The sequence below is a fragment of the Sinocyclocheilus grahami genome, unplaced genomic scaffold (genome assembly GCF_001515645.1).
Source record: "Sinocyclocheilus grahami isolate Dianchi unplaced genomic scaffold, SAMN03320097.WGS_v1.1 scaffold1220.1, whole genome shotgun sequence".
NCBI lineage: Eukaryota > Metazoa > Chordata > Actinopteri > Cypriniformes > Cyprinidae > Sinocyclocheilus > Sinocyclocheilus grahami.
The window spans coordinates 8,123-23,045 of record NW_015506399.1 but is presented as its reverse complement, the minus strand read 5'-3'; the positions used below and the strand labels follow the sequence as shown (position 1 = coordinate 23,045).

The 14,923-nt window shown below is 34.4% G+C and overlaps 1 protein-coding gene across 2 annotated transcripts in view; it reads right to left on the bottom strand.

Annotated features, from left to right (window-relative positions):
• LOC107568143 (cadherin-18-like) overlaps nt 1-9,598 on the bottom strand; it is a 187,003-nt gene extending 177,405 nt beyond the window's left edge. Inside the window, exon 1 of one of the 2 annotated variants that reach the window (XM_016253996.1) lies at nt 9,435-9,598. The gene's annotated coding sequence lies outside the window, so the exon portion shown is untranslated. Of the gene's footprint in view, nt 1-7,011; nt 7,067-9,434 lie in introns of those variants that run through there. The other variant, XM_016254001.1, reaches the window with a different exon arrangement.
• Between the last annotated feature and the right edge of the window lie 5,325 nt (nt 9,599-14,923).

The following is a 14,923-nucleotide window of genomic DNA, read 5'->3' as shown; positions in this document are numbered from 1 at the left end:
GCTCAGGACCTCAGATTGGGCCGAAGGTTTACCTTCCAACAATACAATGACCCTAATCACTCTGCTAAAATAACGAAGGAGTGGCTTCACAGCAACTCTGTGACTGTTCTTGAATGGCCCAGCCAGAGCCTTGACTTAAACCCAATTGAGTATCTCTGGAGAGACCTAAAAATGGCTGTCCACCAACGTTTACCATCCAACCTGACAGAACTGGAGAGGATCTGCAAGGAGGAATGGCAGAGGATCCCCAAATCCAGGTGTGAAAAACTTGTTGCATCTTTCCCAAAAAGACTCATGGCTGTATTAGATCAAAAGGGTGCTTCTACTAAATACTGAAGGGTCTGAATACTTAGGACCATGTGATATTTCAGTTTTTCTTTTTTAATAAATCTGCAAAAATTTCAACAATTCTGTGTTTTTCTGTCAATATGGGGTGCTGTGTGTACATTAATGAGGAAAAAAAATTAACTTAAATGATTTTAGCAAATGGCTGCAATATAACAAAGAGTGAAAAATTTAAGGGGGTCTGAATACTTTCCGTACCCACTGTAGCTAAAAATAATTACACTTAATTAAGACTATTTAAAAAAAAAAACAAGTTAATCAACATTCTAATTTGATGTTATTGAAACACCTCAGACAGACACAAACTTTCTTTCTTTCTTAATTTTTAAGAAATTATTCTTCTACTCAACCAAAGATCCGTTAAACTGATGACAGTAAAAGACACTTATAATCTTACAGAAGATTTCTATTTCAAATTAGTGCTGTTTATTGAACTTTCTATTCATCAAAAAATCCACAAACATATTAAGAAGCAAATCAGCATTTTAAAAATGATTTCTGGAGGATCATGTGGCACTAAAGACATCACAGGAATACATTACATTATACAATTTATTAAAATAGAAAACAGCTAATTTAAATTGTAATAATATTTCACAATATTACTACATTTACTGCATTTTTGCTTAAATAAATGCAGCCCATGAAAATTTTTTCCCCAAAAACAGTATACAATGGTAGTGTTATTTTTGTGTAGAATGTGAAATCCCAATGTCACATAGCACCTAGTTATCATCAACAATAACAACAGTGTAAATAAAGCTTGAAAACCCTGCAACTGCATGCCCTAATTAAATATTCATGCCTTGGTGCATGCTGGGAATACCCACAGCTTTAGAAACCAGTATCCTATGTACTCCAGCACCACAAACATCACAACTACACAAAACCCTGCACAAACTCACTCACTTGCACTATAGACATATATTTGATTACAATAGTAATAATGACTGTATTCCTTTAGTTCAAATGGTAGCTTTTTTTCCCTTTCAATGTTTAAAAACACATTAAAGAATGTTTTACAAGAAAATACTATTTCAGTCTTTCTGTTTCACAATTTCCTTAAATCCAATGTGTTACCTGAAGTTTCTTTGTAATTATTTGAGAAATCCACTAGCAATTTCTGAGTGAAAACTGTCACGCATATGTCTAGTGTATTAGCATTGACAGTAAAAGTCACAGACTGCACTTGAGCCCGTATAACATCATGTTAGATAGATTTGACTTTTTTAATCTATGAAATTTACTCAAATCTGTGAACATAAATTACATTGGAGTCAATAATTCAATCGCTGTAAAACTACCATAGTCCTTAGAAGTAATAAGTAATATTTACTTGAAGTTAGAGCACGTAATGTGCTTGAATTGAGTGCACATAAAAAAATTCGCAATATTTTGAACTTATTCAAATATAAAAAGTACACTTTTTTTCCTCAGACATTTGCTTAACCACAGCTTCTTCTTTTCAGTGTGCAAAAACAACAAACAACCTCAAGCTCCAGCAGCGTACAGACACATTTAACCTCATCTGCTCTAGGCAGCCTGTGGATCCATGGTTTTGCTCACTTGTTGCACTTCCTTTAATACTTTAAACCAACCAGTTGCTCTGGGCACGTCTGCATTAGTTGTTTTGTTTTGTTTTGTTTTGGTTTGGCCTGAAGATCAAGTGCACTTTGCAAAATCCTCTTTTCAGAAACACATTAATTCTTATGTTGCTTCTTTCTTCGAGGATGCATTGATACTGGAACACGGGACCTGATGCTTTAGGCATCGCATCTGTAATGGGGTTTGAATACTGACTGACCTATGTCAGGTTCCCTATATAGTCACATTACGAAATCCGCCAAAAATGGACCTCATGAAAGTTTAATTACTTCAATGCTTTAAAAAAATACTTGCACCATAATGGAAAAAAAAAAACATTGATGCTCTTTATTGCCTAAAGTTATCAGACAGAATCATTTATATAAGAAAGGTATCAGTAATCTCATTTTCCAAGTGTTTTCCAAAGCACAGACTGCTGAGACCGAAGCAAAAACTAGAAATCTCTAAATCATAAGTTGCTGGACATTCAAAGGTTTAAAATCTATGCAGTCTGCTGGGCTGGTGTTCCATTTATCCGCCCCCTTCCACTGTGTGGATTACTCTTTAAAATTTAAACCAAGCATAAAACCAGCTCAGGGAGTCCTTGTAAAATCCCTTGTCAGCCCCCATCCAATTACTCTGCGCTGGTTCACTGGACATCAATGACAAATTCCTCTGTTCGGGAATAATTAAAACAGATAGGTTTGATGCCCTAGTGTTGTCTAAACTCTGCTCATCAAAGAAGTGCACAAAATCACTTTCTTATTACTTTGACTCTTTCTAATTTTTTTGTAATCTGTAGAATGCATATTAGAAGAAGACTTTTGTTTTAAAGATAAGATATTTCTAACTTCAGAGGCTTTCCACAAAGTGATAAGACTGAACATCAAGCTTAATCTGCAGAGACTAGAAAAGCGTGCTTTTAAAAGGTAAATATACTACTTTTGACCTCACTCTGAACTGCCCATAAATAGCAAATCCACGTGGGGTTTATGTTAGAAGCGTTATACCCATGCATTATTCCCAGTGGTGGATCTGGATTTGGGTTGTTGATGCACAATATGCCCAAGGACTTATTTTTTTTAAAACAACAACAACAACAATATTTTAGATTAATGTTTGATATATGAATATTTATATATGAAAGTGAAAAGAGCACATCTTCTCCTCAAGGAATAGTTCACCCAAAAATTACAATTTGCTGAAAATGTACTGTAGATGAGTTTGTTTCTTAATCAGAACAGATCTGGGAAAAATTGAGCATTACATCACTTGATCACCAATGGATATTCTGCATTGAATTTATTTTTATGGACTTATGAACTTATTGTGATGTTTTTAATCAGCTGTTTGGACTCTCATTCTGACGGCACCCATTCACTGCAGATGATCCACTGGTGAGCAAGTGATGTAATGCTAAATTTCTCCAAATCTATTTCAATGAAGAAACAAACTCATCTACATACTGGATGGCCTGAGGGTGAGTCCATGTCAGCAAATTTTCATTTTTAGGTGAACTATTCCTTTTTGTCTTCATTAGCTCAATTTAAACAGTGGTGTGGAAATGGAAAAAAAAAAAAACAGGTATTCCATGACCTCATTAAAATGAGGTCCTAAAGAGCCACATGATTAATCATTATATATAAAAAAAAAAAGTCAATTAGATGGAGTAGCATATCCAAAACTCAGGGTTTTATTTTAGCTTAATTTTGTTATTGTCAGCATAAGCACCTCTTTGTGTCAATAACAAACTGTATTTTTTGTCCAGCCAACTAAAGCATTACTTGTCACGACACACTAAAATCATGATCCCGTAACTTGTTTTGATGAAATAATGCCTGTCAAGACAATTTATGTACATGCAAATATCACTGAATCATTGTATCTTAGCCAACCTATTATAAATATTTTCTGATACAGGATGGCAGCATTAGGGTTAACCCTTGCATTGCTCACACAAGGAAAGTTAAACTCACCAAAACCAACTAAAGATTAAATTCAATGCAAACAAATAAACAGTATAGTCCTTAAGTGTTTATGGTTTTGCGGTGTAAGTATGCTGTTAACGACAAAGTCTGGTTTACTTTGCAGCCTATTCTAGCCAAAAACTGCACATTTAGACAAGAGTCGACTGTTTTATAAACATGTAATGTGCCACTTAGCTTTCCATTGATGTATGGTTTGTTAGGATAGGACAATATTTGGTAGAGATTCCAACTATTTGAAAATCTGAGGGTGCAAAAAAATCTAAATATTGAGAAAATCGCCTTTAAAGTTGTCCAAATGAAGTTCTTAGCAATGCATATTACAAATCAACAATTAAGTTTTAATATATTTACAGTAGGAAATTTAAAAAATATCTTCATGGAACATGATCTTTACTTAATATCCTAATGGATATTGGCACAAAAGAAAAATCTATAATTTTGACCCACACAATGTATTTTTGGATATTGCTACAAATATTGAATTTGTATATGTTCAATTTATATTGAAGGGAGGCCTACTGGTTAAACTAGTTAAGAGGCCTAATAGGGACACCAACATATCTAATGACCAGGCAGCAATGTAGGGATATGGGGATATCTGCTGGGGTTAAGAATAGCATGCAATGACAGAAGTTATCCTCTTTGGGTATATTTAGATATGTAGTTTTCAGAGACGGCTGTGATAGGATCTGTAATTGAGCCAAAATGCATCTTGATCTCATCTGATCTCAGTGCTTTAATCCATCCGTCTCCACTGCTCCTGCTGTTTTAGTCTATCAGGTGGTATTTGTGGAAAGCCGAGTCACCCCTCAGATACACTTGCGTGCTCTTGGTATCTTCATGGCGACAGTGGAGCTAATGGCAGATGACGCGGCCCCCTCGCTGTGACATGAAGTGTCTGTAGAGGTGCAGACAGCGAAGTCTCAAAGGACTAGATTCACAGTCACAGTCAGTGAGTGAAGAGTGGACACGCACATACACGGTGAGAAAATCTTTAGTGCTTTTAGGGATATTCACACAAGTATCACGTATACAGTACGTCCTATTCACATTGCTTTTAGTATAACATCAGCTAGTTGTAATAAATGATTACTCAAATTGTGTGGCTTGTTCTCTTCTTTATGATCACTTAGAAAAGTCTCCAATTCGATGTGGTTGTACATAAACATGTAACTTTTTTTTTTTTTACTCGGCACCAGAATGCTGTTGTGGGTGAGGTGTCATGTGCGCATTTGACAATCAGAAAAATCAAGACATGAGGTGCGTGGAAGCCTCAGAAAGCTGTTAGGTCATAATTAATTTTCTAATGCACTGAACGAAGATACTTAAAGTTAAGTGGTTTAAAAAACCCTAACTATTATTAATAGCAATGCTTGCTGTTGCACATGCCACTAAAAGCTGACAGTCCTCAACCCAAGCCTCATTTCAGACACAAACGGTCCTTTGTAATGAGCAAAATCCCTGATATGGGGTCACACTGTCTATCCTCTGCACTGGCATGTTGTGGCAGACAATGCAACGTTTACAACGCAAGTCTAATTATTCCCGTGTTTGACTTCAGTCCCAGAGATAAACGGTTTTGCATTGCAACCAGCGTGGACTTTCACAGGAAGAGTAAAAAAGAGACGCGGCTGAATCCGGATTTACTAGTGATGCAGAGGAAATAAGCATTCCGCAGTACTGTGTTTATCTCCCACTGATGAACACACACTTTCACACAATGTGTCTTTGGTATATTCAATGTGCGGTGGTATTCGAAGGCTAGGAAACGCTCTCCCACGGTGAAGTGAGGCGGATCACAAATGTTCTCTGCTTGTGGATCCACATGTGGGCCCAATTCAGAGCTCTCTCACACCTCTTTATCCCTGTCTCTTCCTGTTTTTATTTCTCTCTGATCTTTTTTGCCTCCCTCTCTCGATATTGTTTGAGCCGAACAGAATTGTAGCATTAAAAATCCTTCCATTTCGGAATACTGATTCTGTGTTGTGACCCAATTCATAATGTGTTTTTAAATATCACTATTATTCTTAAAGCAATAGCTCACCCAAAAATGAAAGTTTGCTGAAAATGTACTCACCCCTCGAGCCATCCAAGATTCTTTATCGGAACAGATTTGGAGAAATTTAACATTACATCACAGGCTCACCAAAGGGTCCTCGGCAGTGAATGGGTGCCGTCAGAATGAGTCCAAACAGCTGATAAAACATCACAATAAAAACTCTGAGAGAGTACAAGAAATACTCTGTTCGCGAATATATGTAGATGTTTATAACGTGCTTAACAATAATAATTTAGTTTCTCAGATATAAAATGTTTTTGTATTGCATACATACATTTGTGTTTATCACTACAAAATCATGCTTTTTTTTAGGATTTATGAGTGGCCAATACTAGTGATTGCTAATGTAATAATATAGTTGCTCCTGATATCAACATGCTAATAGATGTTTTTTTGTTTTTTTTTGGTGACCAGATACCTTAAAGACTTCACTTACAACTGTTTTTCTCTGAGATTGCTGTTACAACATCAGAAGCTGTTCAACTACATTGGGCTGATATTCTACACAAATATGGTAAAGTAAGCTCCATGACTACTGATGATGAGGCTGTGTTTTTTTTTCTTGCATGCATGGAAAGAATCTGCAAACACCTTGAAAATACCAGGTGTGATTTTTGTGGTGTTTTTATAAGCTGTTTGGACTCTCATTCTGATGGCACCCATTCACTGCAGAAGATCCATTGGTGAGCAAGTGATGTAATTCTAAATTTATCCAAATCTGTTAATAAATAATGTATACAGTATATAAATTATTATTGTTACAGCACTTATTAGCATGTTAATGATAATTTTATAAATATGATATTGTTGGTTAATCTAAATAAAATTCTACAAAAATATTACCATATGCAAAACATAATATGAACCTAAACTTACAAATTGAACCATATTGTGAAATGTTAAATACATTTATAAGAATCATTCATATAGGCTTCAAGTTCACCAGAATGATTTCCTCATGTTAGACAATGTTCTGACAATACATTCCTTCAAATGAACATCCAGCAAGGGACTCACTGCTCTAATCTACCATACCTTGGTAAATCCTGTTCCCCCAGTGTACGCTTGTTATAGCTGGTGTTCATTGGTGTACAGTATCCCTGGGTTTTCTCTGTGTGTGTGTGTGTGTGTGTGTGTGTGTGTGTGTGTATATATGTGATTTCTGCATGAGGGATTAACAAAGAGCCAGAGAAACGCTTCTGTAATCCACAGGTCCAACATGGAAGTAGGTAAATGTGAGTGTGCTCTAAATACGGCTGGCTTACAACAGCGCCTGACCATGTTGAGTGTGTGAGCGCCTGTTGTAGACACAGATAATCTTCTTTCAGGTTGAATGACATTGCCAGGTCAAGTGGAGAGAGGCCAAGAGCAGCAGAAATACAGCGTGAAGGGTCAGTCTAAAATACCGCATGACAAAGGATGTTCAGACACAGCTTGGAAAAAAAATGGACTTGAATTAAAAGTAGGATCTGAGCAATATCTAGACAGAGACTAGACAAAACACCTGTCAACTCTAAGTAACTCCCAGAATACCCTAGAAACTGGAAAGCACTAAAAACACCCAGAACTCCTTAGTAACTATGACAACACCCTAGCAACATAGCAGCATGTTCTGCGTGAGCAAATACCCACAGGGGTATTGAATTGTCGAAAAGCAAAGACAAAACTCATGTCAAGCGTTTCGTGGGAGGGAATACAAGAATCAAAAAGTGATGAATTTGATAAAATATTAGCTACAAATTAATTTCTTACAAATAAACAACATAACAGTGGGATGTTCCCTGCTGTATCAGAGCAGCATCTTATTTCACACCTTATAAAACCTTACTATTTAAGCATGTCCTTGTGATAGTGTGAGTCTGTGAACTGCAGCGTTTTTCATTGACAGTCTCACCTGTTCATTCTTAAGGTGTATGGAATATTTCATAAATCTTTAGTATTGCCATAACTCGTAAGACAGCAGGGGGGTGTTTTTCAAAGCAGCTAGACGCAGAAACCGCTTTGATCCGCTGATACATGATTGTTTGAAAGAGGCTACCTGGTAAACAAGAACAGCTTTGTAGTCACTGCCTGTACTGTGGAGTGATTCATACATTCTACACAACCAAGACGCTTCTGAAGGTCATATACATAATATTAAATTAGTTTGACATTTAGCAACAGCACATTGCATAGAATGAGACAGAGCCTGTCTCATGCATTCGGACAAATATGCAGTTTTAAGGTAAAGGGGTACACTCTAAAAAATGCTGGGTTAAAAAGAGACAAACCCAGCTATTGGATTGTTTTTAACCCAGCGCTGGGTTATATTTAACCCAGCATTTTTTAGAGTGTAGTGAAAAAATTGAAAACTGCATCATCATTTACTCACCCTCATGTTGTTCAAATCTTTATGACTTAACACAAAATAAGACATTTTAAATAATAATAATAATTGGTACACACAAAGAACGTCAATGGGGTTCACTGTTGTTTCAGGCCTCACCGAATTGCATTCTATGGACGAGAATTGTAAAATGTGGGTTTTAAACAACATGAGACTGAGTAAATAATGACCATTTAAAAATTTTGAAGGAATAATATTTTCAGCATTTGCTTTTTATGTTTATGCAGAAATATTTGTCAAACCATAGAAATGCTCTTTGAAATAACTGTCTTGTCCCTGTTTTCGATCTGTGTACTTTCTGCATGTAGTATTTTGATGTAATTGCTGCTTCATGTGCTGGAGTAATTGTTTATGTTCTGTTGTTTATGTTTGTTTTTGTTTTGTTTTACATTTTTAATTGTATATTTATTATTTTTAAATTCAAGAAGCACTTCATATTAGCTCTTCATTCTTGGTAAGAGAAATAAAGCTGAAATAAAATACAATATAAATATTAGAGGGGAACAAAATAAATAAGAAATGTAAACTAAGTGAAATAAGTTGAAGTAATAATATTAATAAAAGTGAAATAAGCACATGCAATGACTAAAACTAAACTAAAATTAAAATGGCAACACATTTTAAATATTAATACATACCATACAAGTGCATAATACTATTAATATTAATAATAATAATAATAATAATAATAATAATAATAATAATAATAATAATAATAATAATAATAATAATAAAAAGTGAAATAATAATAATAATAATAATTTAAAAAAGTGAATACAGATAAAACAAACTATATTTTATTTAAAAAATAACCCTAACCTAACCCAACCCTAAAAAAATACAAAAATATTACTAGTTAAATCACTTTTTTCAGCTGCTTAAAACTAAACCAACACTGCAAAACAATAAACTGCATTAGAATCTAAAAGACTGCATTCGAATCTCCCCTTCGCCCCTCTCTGATGTCTGCTTCAGATGAATTGCAGGCACAGGCAACGATGGCTTGAAGAAACAAATCATCGTGAATCCCCATGCATGCTAATGGAGGAAGGCTGACATGCTAATCACTTACCTCATTAGCCTGTGTAACGGGATAATACAGGGCCAACTAGTCAAATGCGGCTTCCTTTGTCACCACTGTAACAGCGATTTTAGTACGCGTGATAAATCGTGGGCTAGTTAGCATCCCCGTTCTAGCAACCAGATGTGCATTCTGGGAAGTGACATGTTGCAGGTAAAGACTGGCTGCTAATTCTTGAAGTAATCCCTCTTTATCATCTTAAGGAGAAGCAATCACATTAAAGGGATTGCGTCACTTATACAAGATTTCCACCACGTCTGTTCGACAAAGGTGTCTGAGCCGTGTCATTTTCTATTATAACTCCTGCAGGGTGAATCTATGACACCCAGGACTCTTATGATAGGAGAAAAGAAAAAAAATTTTTTATGCAACTCATCTGTCATGTTTCATGCTGATTTAACTAGCATTTAGTACAAGAGAAATCTGTAGCTGAAATTGTCAATTCAACACAAGCTGTATCTTAACACAATATATTTTGCCACTGCAGTCTTTAGTAATTGTAAACAGATTGATAACATTCATGTTGTTTATCTGCTCATTTCACATTTGCAATTCTATGAAAGACCCGCAATTTCTTTTTACACTATTATCCTCTGTTTTCAGTATATTGAGTTTTCTATCATGCTGCCAGTGTTTTCTGTAAAAATCACACTTATACACAGCAAAGAGTCTAATGTAACCGCCCTTAGTATGAGCGCTTCATTTTGAACTTTGGGGGAAAACATTTAGACAGCTGTCAGTTTGCTTCCTGAAAACACTCATACTTGTTTTGGGGGTTTGGAGAGCAGAGGAAGTGTTTCTAATAGGATTTGGGATCAATGTGTGTGTCAGGCAGGCTTGATGAGGTTAGTGGGGTTAAACCAAAAGAAAACAACTAAAATTACGTTTCTGACATTCTGGAGACGGTGGATGCTCAAGCTAACAATGAAGAAAACAATTGCCAAAAACACCGGCAAGGCATGTATTTTCACATTATCACACTGACTCATGTATGTTATTATCTGTGTCTTAAAGTTGTACCTACAACAGGTAACTTCAGGTAAAAATGCAGTTGTTACCATGAGATATTTATATCTGACCTAATGCTTACAAATTATTTTGTTGGTGTGGCCTAATACAGCTGGGTTGATTCATTCTTGTCAAATATGTGAAATATGTGAAATAAATAAATAAATAATTTAGATATTTCTACAAACAATACAGGTAATTATTATTAAAAAAATAAAACAATCCAATCAATCAATCAATAAATGTTATTGTCTATTCACAATGAGGTAATTCATTTTGAATATAGATTACCTCAATGAAAATAAAATGTAATAAATAAAAAAATGTTTGTCTATCAGCGTTGAGGTAATCTAATTAGATCATAGATAAAATGAAATGAAATGAAAATAAATACAAATAAATAAATAAATTGTCTATTAGCATTGATGTCATATATTTGGCACATACAGTAGATGACCAAATCAAATCAAACATTTAGTACAAGAGAAATCTGTAGCTGAAATTGTCAATTCAACACAAGCTGTATCTTAACACAATATATTTTGCCACTGCAGTCTTTAGTAATTGTAAACAGATTGATAACATTCATGTTGTTTATCTGCTCATTTCACATTTGCAATTCTATGAAAGACCCGCAATTTCTTTTTACACTATTATCCTCTGTTTTCAGTATATTGAGTTTTCTATCATGCTGCCAGTGTTTTCTGTAAAAATCACACTTATACACAGCAAAGAGTCTAATGTAACCGCCCTTAGTATGAGCGCTTCATTTTGAACTTTGGGGGAAAACATTTAGACAGCTGTCAGTTTGCTTCCTGAAAACACTCATACTTGTTTTGGGGGTTTGGAGAGCAGAGGAAGTGTTTCTAATAGGATTTGGGATCAATGTGTGTGTCAGGCAGGCTTGATGAGGTTAGTGGGGTTAAACCAAAAGAAAACAACTAAAATTACGTTTCTGACATTCTGGAGACGGTGGATGCTCAAGCTAACAATGAAGAAAACAATTGCCAAAAACACCGGCAAGGCATGTATTTTCACATTATCACACTGACTCATGTATGTTATTATCTGTGTCTTAAAGTTGTACCTACAACAGGTAACTTCAGGTAAAAATGCAGTTGTTACCATGAGATATTTATATCTGACCTAATGCTTACAAATTATTTTGTTGGTGTGGCCTAATACAGCTGGGTTGATTCATTCTTGTCAAATATGTGAAATATGTGAAATAAATAAATAAATAATTTAGATATTTCTACAAACAATACAGGTAATTATTATTAAAAAAATAAATATGAAATCTAATATGTATGTGTTTTGGTTTGTCACCCACGTTGCCTTCAAGCCATAAGATGAGCACTTATAAGATGAGCGCTTATGGATGGCAAAAATAACAACAGGAAACTTTGGCTTTTATTCAGACTTTCCAACATGGGGACGTCGTGTGGATGGTCTATAAATAGTTGATGATAAGTTGGTAATGGTCATAAGCTCTAACACATTTTAGTTTGTACACTTGCAGAATAAATACTCAGAAAAAGTTTGAGTATAAAAATCGTACACATATATTTTGCTTTATTCTGTACCAGAAGCACAAACAGATGTTGGCTGTATGAAATAACCAGTCTAACCCATCCATTTTGTTCAGACCAAAATAACTTGGACACTTGTTAACTTGAAATAACCGTAATTACTACATCTGAACTGAGACTAAGTTCCCTGCTCTTTTGATTTCTGGCAAAAAAGGGCACACTGCATCTTTTTCTGGTTATAAGCCACAACGAAGAGTCTGAAAACATGTGAAATAATCAACCAAAGTTTGGGTTTGATTAGATGATGGAGGTTGGTGTTAAAGAATTGTGTTATAACCCCTACAAATACAACGCATTATATACACTATAAACACTTTAAAGGAGACAGACATGTAGATGTTTGTGAAAGATGTTTTCTCTGTTTTGAGTATTTTTAAATTATACCTTATTTATTGCATCAAAATTTGTTAATACTTTACCATATTTAAGGGTGGATACTTTTATCAGTTGTTTATTGCAACAATGCATAACTACAATAACTTTGTCTAGTGTTCTTATGAAAGTTTATAGCATGATTTGTGAAAATGTAACTATACTGAATGACATAGTATAGACTTCTTCATGGCTAGTTTTTGCGTATTTCATTTAATTCTGTAACCTACTTGTTCTACAGTTTTTGACAGCACTGATAACGTTTATGACAGAAAATATCATGATAATTTTTGCGTTTCCCTTACCGAACCTGTCCATGTTTTTTTTTTATTGCTTTCAGTTTAAGTGCCGGCGATGCAGTGTTGCCAGATATTGATACAAAAAAAAAAAAAAAAAAACTACAAATAAATAAAAAAAAACCAAAATTATTTCCAATCTTTTGCAAATAAGATAAGATAAAGATATCGCTGACTCTAAACTGCAACTTCCTACTTTATTAACTTTCTAAAGTGTTAAATTAAGTGGAAAAGACAAGTCCAAAAACACTTATAATAGCTGGATCTGGCTGCGCCCGCACCCTCACTCACAACTCTCTCAAGCGTCGTTCACTCCGCCAGCGTCTCGCAGTGATCATTTTCATAACAGGGATGCTAAACATCCTTGCAAACTGTCTAAACTGAATTATACATGTCATGCAGGCATTCATATGAGGAGTTTAACAGCAAATTAGCCATTCAAACAACACATTTTATTTTTGAACATGAAAAATTTACCTAATTTAAAAATTATCCTCACAGCTGGTTACAGGCCTGGGGACAGATATATCTAAAATATACAACCACAATAAAACTAATAAAAAAATAATATTTTAGATTTTATTTTAAAAAGATAAATAATTAAATATGCTGTCTAAACCTTGTAATCAAAACTTCTGTTAAATCCATGTAAAAAAAAAATCTTAAATTAATATATTTTATAATTTATATACAAAAATAAAAATAAATACATTTTGTGTAGACATCATAACTTCTCACAAACCCATGTCAATCATTCTAATAAAAAAATTAAAAATCTCAATATATTATATTATATTATATTTACAAAACAAATTAATGAATTAATAAATTAATGAAAAAAATTAAATAAATATATTGTGTAGACTATGTAATTATAACTTCTGTCAAATCCATGTAAATATATATATATATAACAGTTATATAATTTGCTGCACAGACTTTATAATCATAATGTATGTCAAATCCACTGACTGTTCTTTTTCAAGTATTCACTTTATTTACCTGGTGCCATGTAAGCTCATTTTTGTTTCTGGGTGGACTGTAGACTTCATCTCCTGAAAGCTGTATAAATTCATTCACCCAATCCAATTGCAACTGCTGATTTTCTGCTACTGCTCGTAATTCTGTGTTGAACATGTATCAGGCGGTTAGTAAAGGCGCTCCGTAGGCGTGCGGTCTGATGCTGAAACTCGAATTTCCCAGGAGGTCTTGAAGGTAGCACAAGATACTACTGATACTATTAAAACCACCCTGAAACACTGAACAGCAAAGTTCTCAGAAGAGAACAGAAAATCAGACTCAGTCACAGAAAAAAGAGGGAAATTAAAACATCATCTACACTAAAATAAAAAAAAATAAAAATGCAATCCACTAGGGATGGGCATTTTTCAAAAATACTTTAGATTTTATTTTAATTGAAAACGTGTGTAAACTATATATATACATATTCATTAAATATTTCACCAGTCACAAATGGCTATTTTTTATACCAAGGAACACATGCTAATATTTTTCAGTGGCTAATGATTTAATTTTGGTCTTACACAAAGCTATCGCATGACGTCAGCAGCTCACAAGACATAAGGAGCAGCTTAAAGGGATAGTTCACCCAAAAATGAAAATTACCCCATGATTTACTCACCCTCAAGCCATCCTATGTGTACATGACTTTCTTTTTTCAGACAAATACAATCAGAGTTATATTTTATACGTCTATGTCCTATGTCATCCGGCTGGAACACCACTCTCCGTGAATTCACGTACGACAGTTAGCGGAAGCTAGATATGACAGTTTATAAAGTTTTAAATATGGATATTTTTCTTTACTTCGCTTCAGAAGGCCTTTAATAACCCCCCGGAGCCGTGTAGAGTACTTTTATGATGGATGGATGCACTTTTTTGGGCTTCAAAATCACTGCCATTATAAAGCTTGGAAGAGCCAGGACATTTTTTTTATATAATAGAAATCAGATTGTATTCGTCTGAAAGAAGAAAGCCATATATGGAGTAATTTTCATTTGTGGGTGAACTATCCCTTTAATACTTTTTTAAAGTATGCTTTATTTGTAATTGAAATCACTTTCATTACATCTGCCTATCTATCTATCTATCTATCTATCTATCTATCTATCTATCTATCTATCTATCTATCTATCTATCTATCTATCTATCTATCTATCTATCTATCTATCTATCTATCTATCTATCTATC